We start from the raw sequence: 26,047 nt of genomic DNA on the forward strand, positions 1-26,047 counted from the left end.
TATTTGTGCTTTGCCACAAATGGCTTGGTACCTTTTCTCAGTACAACATGGCCATCTTGCTTTCTCTTCGAGTCTGCTGGCAACTTCAGACTCTGCCCTTCTTTCTCCCAGCATCCTCCTAGTTTTCTTGTCCCACCTATACTTCCTGCCTGGCTACCAGCCAGTCAGCTTTTTATTAAACCAATTCACATGACAAATCTTTATAGTGTACAAAAGGGTTATTCCACAGCAGAACTACCTCATGACCACCATCCACCAAGTTTCATAATTTCCTATTCAGACATGATAACTTGGGAATGAAGGATTATTGTGGTTTTTTACCCTAAATACCCAAGAATTCTTATATTATGCTCAGCCCATGAGGTCCCCCCAAAGTATATTTATAGTGAGGGTACTGGCAAAGCATGACAAAGTGAAATGTATTATTAGCCAAGGCTTTGGTATCTCATCCCAGAGCAGAGTGCTGTCACTCTAATCTGGAAAAGATGATGAACCCCTTTCCTGTGAATGAGATTTGTTTGAATGACATGGAAGCAAAGTGCTCCATCTGGCAGGTATGATTCTGTTAAGCTTACACCAAGGTCACACATCAACACTCCCATGTAGAGGGGAAGACTGGTCTAGACCACATATCAATGAGAAGAAAAGGACCCAAGTCCCTAGTGCCAAGTACTACCCTGGGTGGACCCACTCATCTGAAGTCCTGGGTGGACCCACTCATCTGAAGTACAGAGCTGAGATGCTCCACGGAGAAGGGTGATAGAAAGAAGAAATGAGAGCAGAGGTAGAAAAGAGGGAAAGAAGACTGCATCTAGATACTGACCTAACAAAACTACACCTGGAAAGGGGCACTCACAGAGTTGGACAAATTAACAATAACAAATTATTTCATTGATAAATTAAAATGTGTGAAATAGTAGCACATTGTAGCTTGAGTTTTCCTGCCTGGCCCACAGTCAGGACAAACTCTCTCACCTGCCAGTCCCACAGACGCTCAGACCTGACCAAGTAAACACAGAGACTTATATTGGTTACAAACTGTATGGCCATGGCAGGCTTCTTGCTAACTGTTCTTACAGCTTAAATTAATCCATTTCTATTAATCTATACCTTGCCACATGGCTCGTGGCTTACCGGCATCTTCACATGCTGTTTGTCATCATGGCAGCTGGCAGTGTCTCTCTGACTCAGCCTTCCACTTCCCAGCTTTATTCTCCTCCTTGTCCCGCCTACACTTCCTGCCTAGCCAATGGCCAATCAGTGTTTTATTTATTGACTAATTAGCAACACATTTGCCATACAGAACATCCCACAGCAGCACATGTTCTTCATGTTAAACTATTTCCACCTGCATATCTCATAACATCTCAAGAAGTATTCAGTTGTGCACTAGCTGGGGCTACGTGGGAAGAAGGCTGACATCTTGGATGCTGGTTACTGAAACACCTCTTAGTTGACTTCCTTTTCTGCCTCCTACTATGCTTCAGTTCCCCACACAAATAACACAATTTCTTTCCTCTCATCTAAAACCTTCAGGGGACACAAAATGTTCTCAAGGTGCACAGTCACTGTTCAGACTCCTGAGCTGGCGGGTGCTCACTGTGTTTTGTGTTTGGCTTTAATACTATATATATAGACCACCTCACTGTTCCCTCTACTGTGCCTCAGGTTTCACTGCACTGTTGGTAGACTCTCTACACTTTGTCTTTTCTATGTACTTTATACCTGATGTTCTCTCTACCCAGAATGCTTTTCTTACCCTTCTTTAAGGTTCTAGTCAGTGATCCTCCTGTGGGAAGCCATCTTATAGCTTCCTTGTAGAATTAAATATGCCTTTTTCTGAAGGCTCACAACAGCCTATAATACTGTATTTTATAGTGGCTTCTGATATTTCAAGCTATAGCCCCATCAGCATGTAAACTGAAATTCCTAGTAGGAGTGTCCTATTTATGTTTTATTTTTATTTAGTTTATTATTTGATATATATTTATTGCAACATATACATATTAACTCCTCAACCACATCTGTTGAACTGTTACTGTAGATATAGCTTCCAATTTTTATATACTCTCTCCTACACACCTTTTGAGGTTTTTTCTTTTTAAAGTAGTAATCAAATGTTAAGAAAACTTTTATTACTTTAAAACTGATTTTAATCTTGAGAATCACTGATTTTGAGAACACTAAGATCTAAGGTTTTTGTTCTGATAAGATAATAATGCATTAGATGCAAGGAGAATCAAGATAGCTTTACATGTAATTGAGATAACAGACTTTTTTATTTAAGGCATAAAATTTCATAACCCATGCATAAACTGAAGCAGTTGAACTCACTACATGCCTTTTTACTTGATTTCTGGAGTAATTTTTTGTGGTTCATAGTGTCCTAACATTTGAATGCAGCCCAGGGTGGCTGAATTGATTCTTGTGTTTCTTCTCTGAAAGATGTTTTCAGTGGTTGATAGTGTGAGTTCTGTTTTCAAAAATACCAAGTCCAAAAAGATACAAATGCTCCCTTAGAAAACCTTGGGTGGCACTGAATTGCTTGACTGAAGGATGAGATGTGATGTGCTCAGTGTGATTGCTGTGCGTCTCACCCAGGGTGTCTTTTTTTGGGTAACTCTTCTTGGGAATATTTGCTTAGGGAATGTTGAAGTTTGCAGAGGAGAGGAGTTGTGGATTGGAGAGTCGGGGGCTGCCTGTGACTGAGCTTTGGCATTGGTGCAGGTGGGATTTTCTCCTTAGATTCTAAGTGTTCTCATCAGCTCTTGATGATCTTCATTGAGAAGTAGGGCCTACAAATATAGGTAAAAGAATTCCTAGGTTCCTAAATAGAAAGCCTAAGTACCAAGCATAAGCTCACAACCAAAAAGTGTTTGCCCACCCCATATATATGTTTGTATGTGTGTATATATGCCTGTGTATTTCTCCCTGTCTGTCCAAACAACCCTCTATCTCCAAACTGGAAATAGGTCAGACTGACTCTCAGGTTAGAATTCATTAATGTGAGGCATAATCATCCTAGTCACCTCTCTGGTGTCACTTTTGATGGAAACCAGCAGAGAGATGTTTTGGCAAAGGTATTCATAATTTGTGTTCCTTGCAGGGCTTTCTCTGCAATTGTGTGTCCCATCAGGGACTCTGTTAACTTATTGACAATTTACTATGATTGATGGCAACCAATGTCTTGTTAACATTTTCCTCCACTCTTCACTTCACAGAGCCATGCTAAGACAACCTTTGACTTAAAGAATTAAAAAGAACACCGCTTCTTCAAGTAAGAAGACTTGCTTCAAAGGTAGGATCTGCATTTTTATACTATTTAAATTTTTAAAGGGAATTATATTGTAAAATATGTGATTTGCAGCATTAGTGTCATGTTTAATACTTTTCATCAGAGAGCATGATAAAAGACAGGAAGGAAGACTACAAATGCAGAGACATTTATCATCTTGCTTGCCAAAGAAGATGGATCAAATACACACAGATGAAAATCAGCCTTGCTTTCTATTCATTGTACGGGAGTAATGGTTGTGCTTTACTCAATCATGACTCATTAAGCACAGAAAATAGCACTGTTGATTAAAAAGAAAAACCCCAAAGGAACTAAAGGTTAAAAATTATAGGGTGCTATTAATAAGAAAATCATTTCTATTGGATCTGATCATATATCAAAACCCCGAAAATATGGCATCCTGTTTTTCTGGTATCTCCGAACAATAAAAAGATTAGTCCCAAAAGCTTAAATATGACTTTGAAATGTGTTTCCTGCCTTGTAAATCCTTTCCCAAACCCTTGTTTCCCACTCTTCCCACTGCCCATCCCACTCCACTTGAGTCATGTAGGATTGTTCACTCCAGAACAGACTCTGCTGGGTCTGTGATGCCTTCTGAAAGGCCACCTATTGTAGTACCGCACTGGGTGAAAAATATCTTAAACGGAAATCTGGAACATAGTTCAGAGAGCTAGATCTCAACCAACAAGAGCTCTCTTCAGGAACTGTAAGGGCCCATTGTTCAGATGCCTGGTTCTGTACTTCATAGGTTTCATTAAACAAATGAATTCTCATGGATTTTAATTAAGAAAAGAAGATGGCCTGCAAGATTTTGAGGTAGTAAAATCCTTCCATCATGTTTTGTTCATTGTTCTTGAGGAAAAGTTGATCTACTGAGATGTCATTTTTGTAATTAAGAGGAAATGATTCATGCCTCTGGCTGTATTTGCTATCACTGTGCTGTCTAGAAACTGATTTCATATGATGGATTTTTATGGTATTCTAAAACCCTGTCAGAAAACCTCCATTTCAGTGGGCTAGAAATGAACATTGCTTGTGATGATAGCAAGCCTTCTGTAGGCAGTTTGTGGCATGTTTGCTATGAGGGGCGGAGAGATAGCAAGTCAAGTGCTTACTTTTAGGTTGTAGTTTCTAGTGCGGGGGGGTATACCAGAAGGCAAGGTAAGTCAAGTGACCCTGAGGATCACTTGAAGTTGTACTTGAAGGAGGCAGTGATAGGACACAACCTGAGTGCTTTCCCATTTAGTAAGGCATTGTGGGATGGCTCTAAGGGAGTTTTCCTGGCAGGCAGGATATGGTACTTTCTCATTGATGTTGTTCAAAAAGATGGTTGGCTTTCAGAATCTCTTGTCTTTTAGAGAAGGAAGTGAAAAGACTGCATTGCACCTTTCTCAGTACATACTTGCTGATCTGTTTGGCTAGCTTTTTAAGCGACTAATGAGAACTTTCACTTGGCAGGCTGTTAGAGCTTCTGAAATATCTCATTTTGTCTTTGTGAATGGACTCATCTGGCCAAAACTGAACACTGAGAATCTTCCTAATTTTTGTCCCTTGCTTCACAAAGACGCACTGAAATGTCTCAAAATTCTAAAGCATGCTTGTATTCCGAATGTCCCCAGGCTGTTCAGCCATTGGCCTCTGACATTAGACTAAGAAAGTTGTGGGGGTGAGGAGGGTGAGCAGTAGAAAACTAACTATAGCAACTTAGTTTTCAGTTGAATTTCCCACAGTAGTTAGTGCATTGTGGCGCCTAAAAGATTCGAGATGCCAGGGCTGTGGACTGTTTGGGAAGCCAACATCCATCCCAGATCCTTCTCTGAGAGGTGGTAGTTGTCTCTTCCTGTCCCATGTTGGATATGATAAACAGCATTTATCATTTACCATGATGTGCAAGTGTTCTCGTGGAAAGTCTTCATTCCTGTCTTATTTGAAAGTGACGCCCAAGTTTCCTTAATTTGGAATTTCTTTAATGTGCCAATGTGAGGAGTAGGGGCATATCTGCCATCACACCCTTGAACTGGTTTCCACCATGGCTATATTACTGCATCTGAAGAACCCATGCGTCTTGAAGCATGTCCACACTTGGCAGATTGTGAAAAAGGGAAAAATTCTAGCAGTCTAAAAGACTATTGGAACTGTTTGATTGTTAATGACTTGAATGCTGTTCTTTTGCCTGGACTTGTGGGATTCAGTTGTTCATTTATCTTAGAATGGTAATCATATTCTCAATAGGTAATAGAACTGACAGGAAGATCTGATTTTATAATTCAGTTGATTTGTAAATAGAAACAAGTATTTCATTGGAAAACCTAAACAGTATTAAACATAAGTTTAATACTATCTAACAGAGAAGGGATCTTTCTAAGGCTCAGAAGTTTATCTCATGTTATTAGATACTAGTCAAAACCAGGAGACACAAAGTGTCTACAGAAAGACTATATGCCTGCCCCTCCCCTCAACCTGGAAATGGAAAGCTTATGAATAATTCAGTTACCCTGGGAGTCCTAGAATTTGCAAAAACCAAGACAAGGATATAAATTTCTTTATTATTTTATTCAGTTGAGTTTACTTGATGTTTAGACATGGAGAAAATAAGAATATCCTTTTGTTGTAGTTGCTAACTCTAACTCTCTCTTTACCCAGATGTATCGAGAAGACAATATCCAAATATCAACTAAGTGACAGCATCTCTTAGGCATTGCCACATGCACTGACCCTCTATGGTGGTCACAGCAAGCTTTTCCCAGATGAGTTACTCACCCACAGGCAGCATTCCTTGGAAGTCCAATAATACATTGAGTAATGTTCTGTTCTTACATCCCGTGTATTGCCCAGCTTTTGTTATACACACACACACACACACACACACACACACACTGCACTGAGAAACTTCTCTGGGTATGGTTTGAGAACTGCACTGCTCTATAAATATAGAAATATGGATTTAGCAGGTAGTTTGATACTGTGTCTATTTAGCAAACTAATAGTAGTAGGTTCACCTCTAGGACCTATAAGCTCCATTATTGTTATTTTATTATTATTATTTTGGCAGCAGATTTTACAGTACTGGTGAGATACTTTCATCCTGTGAAATAGCCCTTAAATACAATAAAAAGCTATTGATTACTTCCATAACATTTATGCTACTATTATGCTAAGTGGCCATATGTTGCCACACAGGTTGTTACTTTAGCTCATAGAGTTTCAGGAGAAAAACTCCATAGCAGCTGATATAGTACCTTCTAGTACTATGATAGCTAGCCACAGGGGAGGAATTCCTTGCTCAGTCTAACTGATTTTTCATGCCCTGGACCAAAGGTTTGTTGTCTTCAGCAACAGTGTCAACTACCCAGTTCTGTAGGCCACCAAGCAATGTCAACTGTTTGTGTTGTGTTAGAGGGTCTTGGGACAATTGTGAGCAACATCTAGAGGGGAAATATCTCACACCTGGCACTGGGCTTTCTAGTTGACAACCTATGGCTTCTAGGAGGAGCTTTATTTCAACTAAACTTTTAAAAAGCTTTGACTTATTTATTGTATGTGTATGAGTGTTTTTCCTGTACACACATGCATGTCTGGTGACCATGGAGGTCAGAAGGTCTCTGGAATTGGAGTTACTGATGGTTGTGAGTGCTGGAAACTGGGCCCAGGTCCTCTGCAAGAACAAGTGCACTTATCCATTGTGCCATCTTTCTAGCCCCATCTGATTATAGCCTTTTATAAGATGCTTTTTAGGAATCTTAGAAAATGGTACTTTCCATGCGGCTTTTACAAATGCTCTCAGTGTTTTTTTACTCATGTCCCAAATCTCTCCTTGCCCTACCCTATCATCTCCCTCCCCACTTAAACCTCCCTCCCCATTATTCCCTTTGTTCATTTATGCGTGAAGTCTAAGCAATGCCATGTGTCTTGAAGTTATATGGAGTTATATTAAATTCCACGCACAGTGAATCTATATGGAGGCTGAATTCTACATTGCCTGAGACTGATCTCCAGAGTGGCATCAGTAACTGAGATGCCTTCATTAATTGCATTACTTCTGCCCCCTTCCTTCTGTCTTCATGTTTCTTGAGGGACTCACCACTTTTCCTATGGACAGCTTGCCCTACTCCTCCTCCATTACTCCTGCCTGATCCATCTTGTAACCATTTCTGAAAGCTCAAAAAGTCCATTTGGGTGGTGTCTCAAGAAAGAAACCAACATTTGCCTTGGGAGCTAGCTGGGCACACGGTGACAGAAGGAGGAGAAAGATGGGATTATGGTTTTGTAGCAATAACAATCACTGTTAGTATTCAGTAAGAAATCCTGCAACTTGCATGCATCCCTAGCTCTCTTCCCACTGTAGTCCAATAGGGAGCAATACCTGCTTTGACACTGGAAGGAGATGCTTGCCTGACTCACTCCAGTGCTGGAAATGTCCAACAGCTTAGCATTTAAGTACCACACGGCTGATACAGTGACCTTTGTAAAGAGCTCATGGAGGACACCAACTGCATCAGATTGTTTATCCTGCTGCACTTCTGACTTACAACTTTTCAGTGTTTCATAGGGTCGCCAGAATTAGAGCTGGTGATGGGATATGGCTTCCTCAGTGGGCTGTGTTTTGCAGGATGCTTTAGTGACCTGAAAGACATTTTAATGACCACAGAAGTATACCATACTGAGGGAAGCCACCCTCCTGTGGCCCTCATTCTTAGCAAATGTGAGCTCTATTAAAATAATTTAACCTATACAAGGCATTTTATTCCAAATTATAATAACAAATGGTACCCCTTATTCACACATCACAAACAGCCCTTTAGTGAACTTTAAGAATTGTGAGGTATGAGATGCCTGGCAGGGATGCTTCAAACCTCCTGTGTTCAGGTCTGTGTGTACTCAAGGCACAAAGACATGTGTGCCTAGGTGCTGGGAGGGTGTTATCATGCCCCTCCATTCCAGCATCTGGACATTTCATCCCTGGCTGCTTTTGCAGTGAGTTGAATCCTGACAGGAGGGTTATCTAGGGAACTACCCAGGAGGAAAATGAAGCCCAGTGTGGAGCAGGAGACCAGGTCTAGGCCCCTGCTGGTAATACAGTATGTTGCTGTCACAACTGACTGCATACACAAATAGATGCTTTCCCCACCCCCATTCATTTTGTCTTCCTTTGCTTGGCTTTGCTTTATTTTGCCTTTCGTGACAGCATTCATTTTGTAAGGCAAAGAAAAAAACATCCTTTGGATGGATTCAAGTTTTCATATCTGCAGAAGACTGTTCTACAGCTTTTGTCAAACTTAGCCGTTCTATAAAGAGTCTTTGTTTCTGGTCGACTGTTGTGGCAAGCAAGTCCATAAACTCCTAGAAACACAGGAGAGAATACTTTCTATTCAGAAAGAGGAGTAGGATATGGTGCATAGAGCCAATGTTGAGAAGGGTTTTGTTTGCTGCAGCAGGGTGGAAATTCACATTCAGATTGATGCTGTCTGCTATTTAACACGGTACAGTTAAACAAAGGGGCATGGCAGCCTTCATAGCCGCGTTGATTAATGCATTCCTCGAATGTGTTGATTAATGTGTTCCTAGGATGCCTCCTTAAGCTGGCACTGCAGCTGAGGTGTGTCCAATGTGCCTCCTCACCGGCTGCTGCCTCACTTACATGGGCTCATTTGCACATGGGTCTTCTGTGTGTTTATATCACACCAGTGCCTTTGTAAATTAAACTACGGATCTAGCATGTTTTGTCTTTGGTTTTTGCAAGAACATTTTCCTCTTATGAGGGTGTTCTTCACTATAATCTAGTAGGTAGTCCATAAACCTTGAAGTTCATCAAACTCCTGGTGGCGTTTACCTGTCCTCTGGATACTACTGCCCTGAGTTTCATTTTTGTTCCTTTCAAAATTTTTATATAGAGAAAAATATTGGAAATAGTTATCTGGAGATATTTGTACTGGAATGGTAAGAAAGATGTGTAAACAGGCCTGTGTCTTCATTGGAAACTCACTCTTCCTTGGGCAGGGCTCCATGGGCCCAGCCAGGACAATTCTATTGCCAATCTATTCCCCTAGGGTTGAGAATTTTTTTTTACTGTATTCTGAATCCTCATTAAATCACATCTTTCCTCATGGTGTTTCCAAAATTGCTGGTCCTGCCCAGTTAATAGCTTGTAAAAAGATAAATCAGAATTTGTTTCGTTTGTTTAGAATGATTCCCTTATTCATTAAGACATGAGGATGCTATTGCTACTTTAAGTACTTTCTGGTCATTTAGCAAAGGTGATAAGAGGATCAAAGCACCATGTTTGAACATGAGTAAAAGAGGAACAGGGCATGGAAGAAATGGCACAGTTCTCTGGGGTAATAGTCTCCAACTGGATGATATTTTAACAGAGGGATTATCCACGCTATGCAGAAAGACTGCTTTAGCACGGCAGAGAGCAAAGCAAAGCAATTCACCCTGAGCAAGAGTGAATTTGTGTACAATATTACTGTGTGAAACCGTTATAGAGAGTGACAGTCATCAAAATGTACTTCATTTAGGTCTTGGTATGAAATTAATGGTGAAGAATGATGTTTTGATTTTGAAGTTTAAGAGAAGACTTTATTATTCCATCTGGAAACATCAGTGTAAACCTATCTAAAAGTCTACTTTGGAAGTTCATAGACCACACAACTTGTGCTATTTGATAACATTAATCTAAAGTTCACTATTTTAAAAGACTTCATTGTGTCCATTTTCTGTCTCACAAGAACTCGTGTGGACATGGAAAGGAACATAAGGTGTTGACTTATTCCTGTGGTGTTTACTTGCTGTGCTGGCTAATTTTATGTCAACTTGACACAAGCTAGAGTCATCTGAGAGGCAGGAGCCACAATTGAGAAAATGCCTCCATAAGATTGGGCTGTGGTCAAACCTGGAGGGCATTTTTTTTTAAATTTGTGATTGATGAGAGAGGGCTTAGCCCATTATGAGTGGTGCCACCCCTGGGCTGGTGGTCCTGGGATTTATAAGAAATCAAGCTGAGCAAACCAGTAAGCAGCACTCCCCCATGGCCTCTGCATTAGCTCCTAACTCCAGGTTCCCACCATGTTTGAATTCCTATCCTGACTTCCTTCAGTGATGGATTAAGATATGGAAGTGTAAGCTGAATGAACCTTTTCCTCCCAAAATTCCTCTTGGTCATGTTGTTTCATGACAGCAAAAGAAACCCCATGACACTTGCATAAGTCTCTTTCTGGAACTCAGGGTATGAGGAATATGCTTCTATCATAGCAACACAGTTAACAGGGGGTACATCTGGAAAAAGTAACCATGGGTTTTCAGAGAGCCTTTACTCGGTGAAATGCTTGAAAGAGAATGTACCAATGTAACTGCACATGAGGAGTTCATATTGAGAACAGGCAGGCATCTTCATGGTTTACTTAAATTCCATAGGAACTGATGGGCCACACAAGGGGAGGCAGTGAACATGATTAATCCATTTTTCTGCAAAGTTTTTGATACTATACTGAACAAAAAGCCTGCTGACAGAGCTGTTAGCCTAGGGAAAGGAAGGCCACAGGACATGTTCTAAAAGGACAGAATAAAAAGCAGAAGATTGTCTAACCTAAAGAAGCATGGGGAAAAGATTTTGAGAAGTTTCTATTTTTATTTATTTATTTAGTCAGAAAGCACAGATAGTATGTAGTAAGAGCAAATGGACATTTCTTTTTTTTTTTTTTTTTTTGGTTTTTCGAGACAGGGTTTCTCTGTGTAGCTTTGCGCCTTCCCTGGAACTCACTTGGTAGCCCAGGCTGGCCTCGAACTCACAGAGATCCGCCTGGCTCTGCCTCCCGAGTGCTGGGATTAAAGGCGTGCGCCACCACCGCCCGGCGCAAATGGACATTTCTAAACAGCTTTGTTCCCCAAGGCAAAAAAAAGGAGAAGAAAATTGACAAATGTAACCAGACAAAACTACCACATTTAAATGATTCCAATGACCTGGAAAATAAATCTAAGTTCCAAGTATCCTGTAAAACATTTCTTCATTATGTAATATTTCATTTCCCTTTTTTAAAAAAGAGAATACAGCTACAACTATGCATTAACAGAAAACAGACTTCATGTCGATTTGGCATGTGAAATAGTGAATTATTCAACTGTTACACATGTTATAAGATATGAGAATTTTGCCATAAAGTGGGAAATGTAAATACACCCTAGCCCTTTGATCTACTCTGAGTACCTAGTTCATGCTTTACTATTCTAGTAATAGTCACCAAACTTACATGGAAAGTTGCTGTCTACCTCGACCAGAAGTACCTCCTGTGCAGAACTTGCCCCCCATCTCTTCTCTCTGAGTTTTCTCGTTTGCTCTTGATGGTTACAAAGAGCAGCTTTATGATAAATTGATAGACATTTTCATTTTCCTAAGAACAAACCCTTGGATGCTGTAATTTTCCTTCCTTGGATCAATCCCCAGGTTCTGTGAGAGAGTAGATTTCAAGTCATTACATTATAATGTACCTGTTTATTCTATTCAACTATTTTTTTTTGTTGTTGTTGTTTTTGTTTTTTGTTTTTTGGGTTTTTTTTTTGTTTTTCGAGACAGGGTTTCTCTGTGTAGCTTTGCACCTTTCCTGGAACTCACTTTGTAGACCAGGCTGGCCTCGAACCCACAGAGATCTGCCTGCCTCTGCCTCCCGAGTGCTGGGATTAAAGGCGTTGCGACAGCAGTGCCATTGTGTACAGTTAGAGCAACACTTAAATAAATTTTGAGAGAAAAAAAATCAAAATTTATCGTGAAGTTATGTGCACTTCACCAATAAAACCCTCAAATATGAACCCTATATCTAATGCTTATCACAAGACCATCTTTATTAATAGACATTATTGATTGCTTTTCATATACTACAGAGGAAACAAGGAGAGGTTTGGATATGCCATCAGCCAGATGTGGCACTTGCCCTTAAGCTCCTTGCATTGCTTAGTTATATGTGCACATTTCCACTGTTCACCTGTGTAAGTGTGTGCTGGACATTGACATGACATGAAAGCATCGAGTAGTAGTGAAGTAGTGTGTTATAGAAGCTAAATACTCTGAGAGTTCAAAAGATGGTGGTATTTAGGTTGCAGGAAATTATTCAGGCTTTATGACTTTGGATGAACTGAGGAAGGAAGAATGGTTCTCAATGTAGTCCAGAAAACAAACAAACAAACAAACAAACCCAAATTAGAAAGAGCAGATGATCACCAGCACCATTCATAAATAAATATATAAGTAAATCTAGGAGTAAATTTAGGAATAAGGAAATGCTAGTTGAGACATCTCTGCCTTCTGAAATTCATGGGACTGTGATAGCAGTGCTAATAACTCACTCTGTTGTCCTGAAAGCTGCTATGTATTTTGAAAGGAAAAAAATTGGCTTTCCAGGGACCCCATGTGAAGAGAATGGATGCCATCAATCATCCCCAAGAGAAGAACTGGTTGTAGAAATGAGACAAGGCCAATTTTTTTAAATTAACCAAAGAACCTAGAATGTATGTAATTCAGGCCAAAATTTTTTTAGTGAAGAGTCATATGAATTAAAAAATGTATTTACCAAGGACAAGGATGATAGGAACTAGAGCATAGTATTGCCACTGTCTCCAGGAGCATTTCTTGAAGCAAGTATGAGACAATCTCATTAGAACTGAGCCAGATAACACACAGTGAAGGAGCTGCACTCTCTCTCCTATTTTTGTGGCATATTTTTTTTGGTGTTGTTGTTTTGGTTTGTGATCACTGTTTGAACAGGGTGATTAGTCAGACAAATGCCAAATTATTGAGGTAGTATTTCTGTGAAACATTTCCAGCTTAATAATTCTCTCAGATTTATTAAGATGAAAGGCAGTTTGACCCCAGGGCACGCATGAAGATGAATCATAAGTCTCAAAAATACTACCCTAAAGCAACAAACGTAGTGCAGAGGAGATTCATATGCACTCCTAGACAAATTCTGGCCTAATGAATGCACCCAGCCATAAATTTAAGTGCCCTAATAATATATTAGACTCATCAATTTTTCATTTTGAGCTCCTGAGTATTTCTTAATCACACTTATGCTATTGTCCATTCATTTTCTATTTAAGCACCCAAGTGAAAAAGAGTCAAACTTCCCTCAAACAGAAAACTCTCTGTTTTCCCTTCCACTACTTATATACATGGAATAAGGAAAATATAAAAATAAAGTGAAATAAACACCTAAATCTGACTTGATCTGCCTTTTATTTTTCCTGTATGCAGTCCATTCCATGGCGACACCCTGCCTGCTTTTCATCCAGATCATTCCAGTCACATGCTGTTGGCACTGATGGCGCTGCGTGCCCCTAATGCCAAGTTTTCTTTATTCTGTACTTTATCCTGTCCTAAATGTCATTGTAGTGATCTGCCTAGGTGAATCTCTTTGATACTTTATTTAGTTCCTGTAGATGCTTTCTGTTGGAGGGAAGGACCTTGTCCTTTGTTTTCTACACGCTATTTGGCATTGTTCTTCATCTGGCTAACACAGGAAACACTGTGACATCTGTAACGAATTGCTCTTATAACTTGTCATTAACCAGCTGCTTGATGAAAAGAATGGGCAGTGTTTGTTAGTACATGCGGTACTTTAATTTTTTATTTATTGTCCTTCTCTCTGTGCGTGACGTGTGATATGTGTAGGTGGCTTCAAGTGTGTCATGGCACAAGTGTGGAAGTCAGAGGACAACTTAGAGGGGTTAGTTCTCTCCTTCCACCTTTCTGTGGGTTCTAGGAATCAAACTCAGCTTGCGGGGCTTTTACCTGCTGAGCCCCATCTTACCCACAGCAGTAACTTACTTTTCAGTTCCTAAGATTCCATAGAGAGCTCACAGCAGTTTACTTCATTTTTACCAAAAATCACACTTTCTACTTTTGTTGTTTTATATATGTCATTGCAGTTGGATGTTTCACCTCTCTTTATAGAATAGAGAGAATCGTGTACACTTTCTCCTTTATTCTTTAAATAATTTAATGAGAAGCCAAACTTCAATAACATCTAACTCTATATAGTCCAATAAGAAAGAATATTTGAGAAAAATATAAAATAAAATCAATTTTCTTTTTTTCAAAGGCAGGCTTTTTGTTACTGAGTTGATTGTATTTTGATTGAAAATATGAGCTTAAAATCATTTTTTTCCCAAGCTTGAGCTCTCTTGACACAGAAAATATTTATTGCTCCTAAATCAGCACTCTACTTTAAATTCAACCAAATTAGAAAAAGTGGGGAAATTCTAGATCGTAAAGCTGGGTGTGGCATAAATTTTCCCGTCGTTTTATTATCCTTAAATTCCTTCTTGACCAGTCTTTTTAGGTATGCTCAATAGACTTAGGCATTTCATTGTCTCCATTTAGCACCACATGAAGGAGAAGTGTTTTCTTTAAGGTCTCAATCCATCCAGAATGCATTTGTCTTATTCTCTGTTTTGTTGACATATGCGTGACATACAGATCCTTTTAAGAAAATAGATGTTTATTATAAAGATACCACCTGGGATCATCTAACTCTATATTCTATAAAGACAAATTAGTTTAATTTCATATAATGTATTTTAATTTCTTCCCAGTGGTGATGGCCCTTCTTTAATATTTAATAAGGGAAAAATTAGCATAGTGTTACAATAGCAGTTGGAAATAATAAAAATATTCCCCAAGCTGTAGTTTTTATATATCGCTTCTTTCTTCTTACCTTTAGTCTATTCCTAAAACTATGTTAACAGAAGTTTGGGGAAGATTGAAATTTGTGTATAGGAAACAATATGTTTACAGTGAAATTAGATATTCCCAGGGATGGCTTTTTAAATTGACTTTGTTATTGTAATAATAGTCAATGTTTAAGGCTTATCAGATATTACATGTTCTAAGTACTCCATAAACTTTATCTAATGTTAGCCTCAAAATGGCCTAATATTTATTAATTTCATTGTATAGATGAAAAATTAGGTGCAAAATTATGTACATTGTCTTGTACACCGTTTGTAAACACTGAAGCAGAGATTCAACCCCTACAATCCAAGTTCCAGAGTACATCTGCTTCACCATGAATATGCTTCAGCAAGAAATAAATTAGTTCATAAGAGCAGTACTTGGCCTCGGGAGTACTGGTCAATGTGCCATATGTACATGACAAATAATGTCTCATATAAAACTCAAAGCTATTATCCTCCTGCTCATTCATACTGAATAATAAATCCAAAGGCTGTCAAAGTGGTTCCACCACAGCCATGGTTCTAAATATCTGTCTTATGCTCATGGGCGTCATGGATAATAAATGGTACTACAGAAAGGGGAAATAAATTCTAAGCCAAACAATGCCATGTGGTTAGGACTATTTGCCCGCTTATATGGTGATTAGCAGTGGTATTGGACATTCTTATATCTTTTACGGCTAGTTCTGTCTAAGAAAAATGGTATCATTGGAATTTAGTGTTGGTGTGGTTTGCTACAGGTTATTTTTTTCTATAGTAACAGAAAGCTTGGTAGTCTTGTTTTGTGTTGAGACAGGATTAGTTATCCTCTTGCCTCAGTTAACCAGAACTATAGGTGTACGCCTTAGCATCCAGCAAAACCTTTTGACCTTGCTCCTTCTTCATGCTTCCTCCTCCTCTTTCCTAAAACCCAAGTCATGTTATATCACTCCAGATTTTATTTTCTTTTGTGGATTTATTATCTATTTATGTGTGTGAGTGAACAAGCACATGAGTATACAATGTCTGGTTTGTTTCATGGGTGCTGGGATCTAAACGCCAGTCCTCATAACTACGTAGCAATTGCCCTTAACTGCTGAGCCATCTTTCTAGCCCCTCCAGAGTCAAAGGCTTTTCACTGTTTCTTGAGAAATTAACTGCTTGAATGAGAAAACCTGTTGGTCTATGTGACAAAGATTCAATAACATAAGAGAGAACCCTAGAAACCTATAGCCACAGAGAATATCCTAGGATAAGAAATTTCAGGAAAGTTGTAAAATACATGCTAAACACACAAAAACCTATCACATCTATATGCTAAAAGTGAATATGCAAGAAAACAAAATTAAACTAAATACTAAAAATTATTGACAGATTCTGACCTTGTCTAAATTTTGTTAGACTGCTCTGAACCTACTTCTCAAGTAAGCTTCAACCCTGCCTGTCCTGTCCTATCTTCAGTAACACATTTTGACAATTATGTTTAACAACAATAACAACAAACAAACAAACAAAACCTTTAATATCTACCCCTTTCATTGCTGATAATGTTCCTCATTTTCTCCCTTTAGTGTCTAGTCCAGACTACCTCCAGCAAGCATCACCCAGCCCTTAGTGACTCTTAGTGATCCCACATCCACTCCCCCCTCTTATCTTGTTGCCTTTGGGGTGGTACTCAATCCATTGGGGTGACTCATCTCATAACAGTCTTAAATAAGGTTTTCCTAAATACTCATCAGTCAACTGTTACCTGCTGTAGGTGTGGCTTCCTGTCCTTCTTCTGCCCTTTACCCATGCTGAGTCAGTGTTTGTGTTTTAACATAAGAATCTGGCCTTGAGATCCGATGGAAAGGAAATAAAATCCTATTGCCATACTCAATTAGTAGAGCTTCATGAAAATGCTTTGTTTTTTTTCGGTGGGGGTGGGGTCCTATTCCATCAGTACCTTACATCACCACACAATGAAGATACCCCCCACAAATCCCCTGCCTACTTAGGTTGTAATCCTTTCAGCCATGACTTGGGGGCAATGATCATGATAAAGAAGTACCTTTTTCTCAGTGATCTCCTACCTCCTACTTTATTTTAGATATTGTTTACCTTTTCTTGTCCTTTTGCAAAGCAAAAGCCTCTGCCCTGACCTTAGCTGTTGACCTCCCCCATTCCCTTTCTTTGACTGCTCCAGGTTCACTGTCTACCTGGATGTCCTCCCTTACACGTATTCAAACACATTGGGATTCACTTCAGGGCCTTTGCTAGTTTCTTCCTCTGGAACATGCTTTCTGCATATGTCCCTAGAGCACACAGCCTTTCCTCAGACACCTCTTCCTGGTGAGCTATTTATTTCCTGATCCTGGGCAATCTGGTGTATAGTACATGCATACACACCTTGAGACAAGCCCTCCTTGGTTTTAATCTTTTCTTCAAAGTTCCATCTAACAAATTATATAATTCAGTGCTTATTTTGGTATCTGATTTGTCCCAACTAGAATATAAAGCTTCTCAGGGTAAGAACTTCGGTCTCTTTTTTCATTAATCTGTCCCAGCACCAAGAATACTGTTTGGTCTGTAGTACAAGCTTAATTTGCTTAATGGAGAATGAATGAGTGAATGATGAATTAGGAGACTTGAAAACTTTAGCTCTTTATCAAATAATATCATTAGCTAATAAATTCACCTTAGTTTTATGCTAATACCCTTGACTTCCCAGGTCTGAAAGCAACACAGTTTGGAATTCAACTTACTCCCCAACTCTGCTGGCGGGAGGAAGGTCTTATGGCTTTCCATTGTTGAAATGCAGAGGTGGAACTGGAAAATCATCAGAAGAAATGTCCCTTTCATTTTTAAGCAATTGAACAAATCTAGCATTTGTTTTCAGAGAACAAATGCTCTTCAAAAAGAACAGGAACTGTTCCCAAATCTTTGAAGTATTATGTCACTGACTCTTTAACAAGTAACTGGGAAAGCAAGGACCTTAGTGACAAACATAGGCTTTGTCAGGCTGCAGGCTAATCATGACTTTACAAGGGATGCTTGGGCATTTGGCTTATGATACCATCGATGCTCTTAATGGGTACAGCCACATAGTTTTTAGTTAAAAGCCTTATCCTCAAAGAAATGTAATATTTTCCCCAATGCTTTATTGTACAAAAGTAAGATGTTGCTTGATATGTAAATAATGTTAAGATGTTAGCCAAAGTCATGATAGTTTCTATGATGAAAGTGGGAAATGAATATTTTTTGGGAGAAGGAAATTATCTTTTTTTCTTAGAGTTTCCCCAATGATGTGTTTACCTCTATAGTCTTAATAGCACAAGAGTCAGGGATCACTGAGCTGGCTCAGCGGGTGAAGCTGCTTGCTGTGCAAGCCCTATCTACCTGAGTTCAATTCCCAGAACCCATATAAAGGTGGAAGGAGAGAACTTACTCCACAAGATTGTCTTCTGACCCCCGTGAAAGCACCATTGCATGTGTGCCTACACATACATATCATACACACACAGGGCAAAAATAAATTTAAAACAATATTTTTTTAAAAGTACAAGAGTCAGCTATGTCCATGATGGCACTTGCCTGTAATTTAAGCACCCAAAAATCAGAGGCAGAAAAATAGAGTTGAAGGCCAGAGGCTAGAGACTCAGTGGTTACTGCTCTTCCAGAGAACCCCAGGTGGATTCCCTGTACCTGCATTGGGTGGCTTGCAACTACCTGTAGTTCTAGCTCCAAGGTATCCAACACCCTCTTCTGGACCACAAAAGCACCTGTACTCACATGTTTATACCCCACCCCAATACATACAAACGCTCATAACTAAAAAGAAATCATTAAAAAGACAACGAGTTGAAGGCCACTGTGAGCTACATAGTGAGTTTCAGACCAGCCTGGGAGATATATATATATATATATGTGTGTGTGTGTGTGTGTGTGTGTGTGTGTGTGTGTGTGTGTGTGTGTGTCTCAAATGAACAACAAAGAAGAAGATTGAAAAGTAAGAGTCACTATAAATCAGAGGAATGTTTCTAAAAGTCTCCAAATTACAGGTTCTGAGTTCTGTGTATTAACATTGCTAAATACCATTTGCTTTCTATGACCACAATAAAAATCTTTCTCGACCCTCAAATTCTGCCCTGCCGCCTTCACTGGGCAGTTAGGAGTTCTTTCCTCCAAATCAATCAATCAGCCAAGCAAGCAAGCAAACCTGACCTACTGGCTGACACTTCAGTGCTGCCACAACTTGATTTCCCAGATTTGATTCCGTATCTGTTCAGTTGGTACTGCTTCAGTCACATACATATCATACTACACTGGCATCTTTAGCCACCTTTTATTTCCCCATCTACCTAGGACGGTGTCAAGATGAAATGCCAGAGGTCTTATCCCTATGCATTGCTATAGTGACTCTACATTTCAGTCATTTTCAGTCAAAGATACCAGGATGCTTTATGAATAAAGGGAGAAAGAAAGGCCAGCACCCTTTGAAGAGACAGAACTGGAAAGAAACAGAAATGGCCCTGGCTATATAATGGTCCAGAAGCCCAGCTTTGACTGCTGTGAGGATAAAAGGATGCTACATGTGTAAATATCTGTGGTTCCGGAGCAGCGACCACACCTTCTTTATCCTAAAGTGTTGTGAACAACCTTGGAAACAGAAGTGCTGATTTCCACCACGTGGAAGGGTGTGTGAGCTTAGCTTCCTCCAGACTCCTTGTGGACGCTGGGGTGGTGGAAAGTATTCACTGTGAATCTTGTAAGATAAAAGAGAGAAGCTGAGCTGCTGCAAAGTCTCCATCTTTTACCTCCCCTCTTTATCCTGCAAAGGCTCTGCCCTCTGGTGCTGCCTGCTAGACACTGACTTATAAGAGGCGTTACAGTAGGTGTCCCCAGTGCTGCACTCCAGAGACAGACAGACAGACAGACAGATACACACACAGAGAGGGAGAGAGAGAGAGAGAGAGAGACAGACAGACAGACAGACAGACAGAGACAGAAAGAGACAATTTGGTTAGTTTGGTATGGTTTAAGTGTACACATTCGAGGCAGACGATCGGATGAAATGACAGAATCCTGGCTATCTCAACAAGTAAGGGACAAGAACAATGTAGTCAGATGTTTGTGTCCCCCTGATGGCTATGTCAGAACTCAATCACTAATGTGATGGAGTAGGAGATGGCACCTTTGGAAGCTGACCCGGTCATGATGACAGGGTCCACTTAGATGGAACTAGCGCCCTTATAAAAGAGACGCCAGGCAGCTGCCTTGCGCTCTCCATCACACGAAGACATGGTAAGAAGAACATACACTTTGTGGACCAAAAACCAGATCCTTACCAGGCACCAAACTGCAGGTACTCTGATCTTGGAATTCAGTGTTCGGAACTGTGAGAAGTAAATTTCTGTTGTTTATGAGTGACCTAGTTTATGGTATTTTGTTGCACTACTGCAAACAGATTAAGAGAGTGGAGAAATAGTTACTCTGGGCCTTACTTCTCCTATCTGTAATATGTTAGCATTTGCTTTTGGAGGGTTGTGAAAAAGTTATCCTATGCAAGTATGGTTGACTGATTACACACAAAACTTTCAAGAAACTGTACTTGTTTTTTCAATAAATAGCCTGGCACAGTGGCACAATCCTGTAATCCTGTTTGGTGGAGTGTGGGGGTGGGGAATCATGAGTTTGAGGCTAGCTTGGGTGACATAGTGAAATCATATCCCGTAGAAAGGAAAAAAGAAATTAATGACACAAACTAATCCCAAAATGGTATAGAATCCTTCAATTTTAATGAAGAGAAAGATAAAATCAATAAATTCAGTCACAGCTGAGAAAAGCATTGACAGTATAGCAAGCAATTATTTAATCACCTTTTCTCCCACTGTTAACCCCTGTTGTAATTAGCAGCTTCTGTTCCAAATTATATATGTCGTAATTGTGCCCCTTTTGCTATAGACAAAGTGCGTTTTATGCATGGATATGCAAATGTAGATGTTAGGCAAATGGTATAATGAGCCAGAAGTTAATGAACAGGAAACTGCACAAGAATGAGGCAGACAAGTTGGCACCAGAGATGACTGTGGGGGCAGGAAGTATGAACCAAGCATGCCCAAGAAAAGGGAAGTGTTCAGAAGGCAAGTCCTGCCTCTGGACTGAGAACAGATTTGATTACAAGCCCACAGAGAAAATCTCGAGTGCAATTCTCTCTCCTCAAACCAGGCCAGTAGGGTTTGGGATGAACTGCCCATTTGCAGGAGCATTCTGGGTGTCATTTATTTCAGCTCTTCTTGGTTCAAATGCACTGATCTGCCATCCAAATGGCAGATTACAAATTACAAATTTCTTCATCCTGTTTCCAGTGGATTGTTACCAACAGGCATATGTGTATAAGGCAAAACGCAGCAGAAAACTGGAAGCTGCTTTATGCATTTTAAATAAGGGTATATATTAGCAGGGCTGGCAATACCAAAAAGAGTGTAAGAAGGGGTGTTGGCAGAGCAAAACAGAAGAGGCCATCCCCAAATGGGAAGCAACAAGCACCACCAAGCTGAGCTTGAAGTCATGAGCTTGCAGCAGCTATTGCCAGTGGTTAGAGAGACTCACATTTGATTCTAGTTTCACCAAGACAAAGAACACTGGCCCTTCCTGGGCTTCTAAAATCCAGAGTCACAGCCATCCCTCAGTTCCAATAGCAAATGCCACCAATTGCTTCATTTTCAGTGCCAAACCAAGAGTCTTGCATATTAGCATGCTTTACCATTTCCCTTTACCGCTTCTGATTGGATCTTAACTGTGCCCCAGAGGCATAATAAGAGTTTGATCTCCAGCATGTAGCATTAAGAGGTGGTGGAACCATTATTAGGAGGTGGTGGAACCATCAAGAAGTTAAGTCTAGGTGAATTGATCGTTTAAGCATGCCCTTGAAGGAGATACTAGAATCCAAATCCCGCCTTGTCTCTTTCTTTGCTTCCTGGCTGCCATAAGGTGACAATCTCTCCCTTCCCCTGTGTGCTCCCTGACATAATGCCCTGTCTCATCTCAGGCCCCCAAACTGTGAATCTGGGTGACTGTGGACTAAAACTTCTGAAATAATAAGCTGGAATAAAACTCTTACGTTGGTGATCTTGGATACTTTTCACAGCCATAGAAAGATAACTAAAACAACCTCCAGTGAACAGAACCAAATGAATAGGTGACTGACTGGAAAAGAAACATAGGACATTTTGGTTGCAGATTTCCTACATTGGTATTAGTCCAAAGCACAGAGAGGCAGGTACGGGGCCAAAAGACAGCATGAAAAGTGGGCACACTAGTTTCTAAGGAAAGAGCATTGGATTTAAAATCAGAAAACCCAAGATCAAGTTCCCAGACATGACACCTAGTGTCCTATGATTTTTATGAATACAACCTTCTCCCTTGTAACGAGAATAACCATAGTTCTGCTTCACAGGGCTGTTGGAGTAAATGGGACAAAGCATATGTCAATCATATCATAGAGCTAAAGATTGTGTGAATTATTAGTTATTCTGCACTGGCCTGTGGGAAATTATCTAATTCACTGTTTATGTGACAACCATAAAGATTTTACATTGTAATAAACTAGTAAAGATATCTGCCAGTTACATCATTAACTTGTTTGCACTTAGACTCCCATGACATAGGGCAACATTGCTAAATTAGAGATGTGAGTTCAGCAGATTATATGGAATATATATATAATATATATATATATATATATGTGTGTGTGTGTGTGTGTGTGTGTGTGTGTGTGTGTGTGTGTGTGTGTATTCTCTTTTGATGGGCCACATCCAAAAATAAGCAGCTGAGCTCTTTTAGCAGCAGGAAGGAAGGGCAGCTAGCCTTGGGTTACACAAATTAACTTATTAAGAGGATTTATAAAGACATCTAGTTAATCAGAAAGGAGGGAAGTGAAAGAGCTTTTCTTAGCCAAACCCTGGCTGCCCGCTGGACAATTAGAAGCACAGTTTTCATTATACTGTCATAGTCCTCTGTTGGGGTCAGGCATCTGAGCAAGGATACAGCTGGTGGGTGGATGCTGTAAGGTTGTTAATTAATCACAAGGGGGTGTAAACTGAGGATGAGGCGTTCCTTCTCTCTGTTGGTTTTCCACGGCCTCTGTTCCACTGCATTGACCTGCATTTCCCGGCTGACCTCTTGTTAGACTTCTAGGAATTGTGGCGTGTTGAGTCATCCTTTGTAAGTTATCACTGTAGCTGTTTTTAGCAGACCATTGATTTGGGTCTTCATTTGGGTGAAGATTGCATTTAATCTCTTTTATGTATTTAAGAGAAAAGCACTAGTTCATCTGGTGTAGGACACTTAGTGGATTTAATGTTTGAAATGTTTGATAGTCAGTAACAATGGCTGATTCTTTGCTGACATTGCTGCTTTGGATACTGTTTTACATACGTACCTTATGTTAACTCCCTTAGCCTTCATAGTCACCCTCTGAGGAGATGCTGTGCTCCCCACTTATACAGATGAGGAAATTAAGGAACATAACATTAAGTAATTTGCTTGACATTGGAGTTTGCTAAGTGGGGAGCTTGGCTTTTAGCTAAGGTTAGGCTGATCTCAGCCAGTGTGCCTGACCTTTAGGAAGTGTTCTCTCTCAAATCAAAACTCCTGTCTATCTCTACTTAGCATATGAACTAACTCTCCATGGCATATTAAATTTTATTTATTCATTTACTTATTTTTCATGTGCTGGGATTTATTCAAGGGGCCTTATACACACTAAGAAATTGTCCTACTATGGGGCTGTTTCTCCAGCCCTTTGTAGCAAGCATATCATCAACAAACTTCTGTGATAAGTTGCCCTTTGTGTTCATGGTCAGTCCCTTAGATAGTCTACATCAGCATTTTGGGGTTATCCTTTGTGGTGTTGATGTTACTTTAATACTCTCACTTACTGAGAATTAAAATCTCGAAGTGGTTTCTTCACAAATAAACTTATTACATCGAAGGGTCAGGAGAGGTGTCTGATGCCAACGGAGAGTTGGACACATGCTTTATAGAAACAGTTCCAGAATACCCTTGGCTATGGAACATCAGTGCAAAGTCTAGACAGCATCTGGCCCCGATGTGTTTCTTCCATCCCCAGAGTCCTGGAATCATGAAACACTTTTAAATTGGTTGGTAGCATGCTAAAAATAACTTATTTCATAAAAATATTTGAATTCCTGGTTTTAGAGAAATAGTCTTCAGCACTAGGTAAACATGCTCCCAACCACAGTTCACTGAAGATTAGCAGCAACCACTTACTCTCATTACAAAGGCCCTGAGCCTCTGTTTTTCCACCTGGCACATTTCATCTTTAGCATTGACTGCTTAGTCATTGAAGGCATTTAAATGTGAGTCCTCCAGTTGAGGGCAAACACTTTGATTCCTATCATATCTTCTCTTTGCAACACTACATAGTTTCTTCAGAAAACTATCATCATTAGATGCAGATTTAAAAAAGTATTTAATTAGATTGTAGCTACTCTTAATGGGGTAATAAATTGTGTCTTTTCTTCAATGCTCTAACCAACAGAAAATTTATGAAAATATTAGTTTTAGGCAAGGTCAAAAGGGACATTGATAATTTTCTTTACTTACATGAAACAAATATACCTGAAAGCCATGTGAGGATACTGTCATTGGCCATTCCTCATGATTCATTATCATTTCATTATTACTTCAAAATTTACTATTGGAATTGACTTATCATTCTTTATGGTATTATGCCAATCATTACACTGTATCAGCTTCTGGCTTTCTAATTGTGTATAATCAAGATTATGACTTCTGAACATTCTTCTTGCTATCTGGGGATTTTTAATTCAAAAATAAATTACATAATGAAACTGATTCTATTTCCTATTGCGATAATACATTTTAATTATTCCAAAGGGAGTGAAATTAAGTAGGATTGACCCAAAATAAATTTAGGTGATACTAAAACATTTTCATGGCACATTCAAAATACTCTTTTTAGACCAGATGATTAGGTATTGACCTGGGGGAAGATGGAAGAAGAGGTTGGCAGAAACATAGAGTACTTCTTTTGACTTTGTATTTTATCTAACAGCAAAGCAGCCAGATTCTGGATTTACCAGGTTTCACTGTGGTATCATTGGAAATGTGACCAGTCCCAGGCAGTTTTATTCATGCTCACATACAGCTTGTACTCTGAAAGTGTCCAGATGTGAGCACTGTAACTCCAGCTTTGTTGTGCCATTTGTCTGGCAACGGAAACCCCATTTGCAGTAGTTAACCATCTTTTTACATTTGCTATGGCCCAGCAGCCCTGCAGAGCTTTGTGGCTTTAGTAGCTAGCTGATGACAATCAGCAGATTCTAAAGCCTTTTCAAACCCCCCAAAGAATAGATAATGACGGTACACAATGCTGAAATGCAGAAAGAAATAATAGATATTCAGATGTTGATGCAGTTTAGCTTCCAATAAAATGATTACACTTGATTTTCTTTGATTAGCTTTTTCAAGTTTGACTTTAGTTCTTCATTGTTTAAGTTCTGTGAGATGACATGCAGAGAAATATTACCACAGGAAATCTGTCACAAACATTTAGACAGTTGTACTCACAATGAGTTGAAACACTTTGTTCTGTACCATTGACCCTGCTCTGTCCTACACAGAAAAAAAAATTTTAAACAGCTCCTGCTTAAGTATTTGATGGAACTGGTTGAGAATTTTTGTGTATTTAGAGATAATGTGCAGCTGACAGAAACATGAAAAGGAAGGAATTTGTTAAAACAGAATTTTTGTTTAGGACAAAGAAGTCTGGCGATCAGCAACTAGAAAAAGCTTGGGGCCTCAGATCTCAATTTCAGGGGATAGGTCCTTCTTATTTCCTTCCCTGCCTTCCTTAGGTTGTGTCTCTAGCCATTCTTCAGTTTACAGCATGGTCTTTCACTTGTTTTATGCAGTAAAATGGAGAGGGTAAAAAGATGGGGCACTCCTCACACCAATTTTATTTTTCCAACAGGATAAATATACTGGCTTCAGTTAACATGTTGATATTTGACACTTTCGGAG

At 39.6% G+C, this 26,047-nt stretch overlaps 1 protein-coding gene across 38 annotated transcripts in view; it reads left to right on the top strand.

Moving 5' to 3' along the window:
* Nrcam (neuronal cell adhesion molecule) overlaps positions 1-26,047 on the top strand; it is a 275,558-nt gene that overhangs the window by 136,054 nt on the left and 113,457 nt on the right. For all 38 annotated transcript variants that reach the window (XM_052738409.1, XM_052738417.1, XM_052738407.1 and 35 more), the window contains exon 3: positions 3,222-3,298. The gene's annotated coding sequence lies outside the window, so the exon portion shown is untranslated. The remainder of the gene's footprint in view (positions 1-3,221; positions 3,299-26,047) is intronic.

Source organism: Peromyscus californicus, unplaced genomic scaffold, assembly GCF_007827085.1.
Source record: "Peromyscus californicus insignis strain IS unplaced genomic scaffold, ASM782708v3 Scaffold_15__1_contigs__length_86483966, whole genome shotgun sequence".
Lineage (NCBI taxonomy): Eukaryota > Metazoa > Chordata > Mammalia > Rodentia > Cricetidae > Peromyscus > Peromyscus californicus.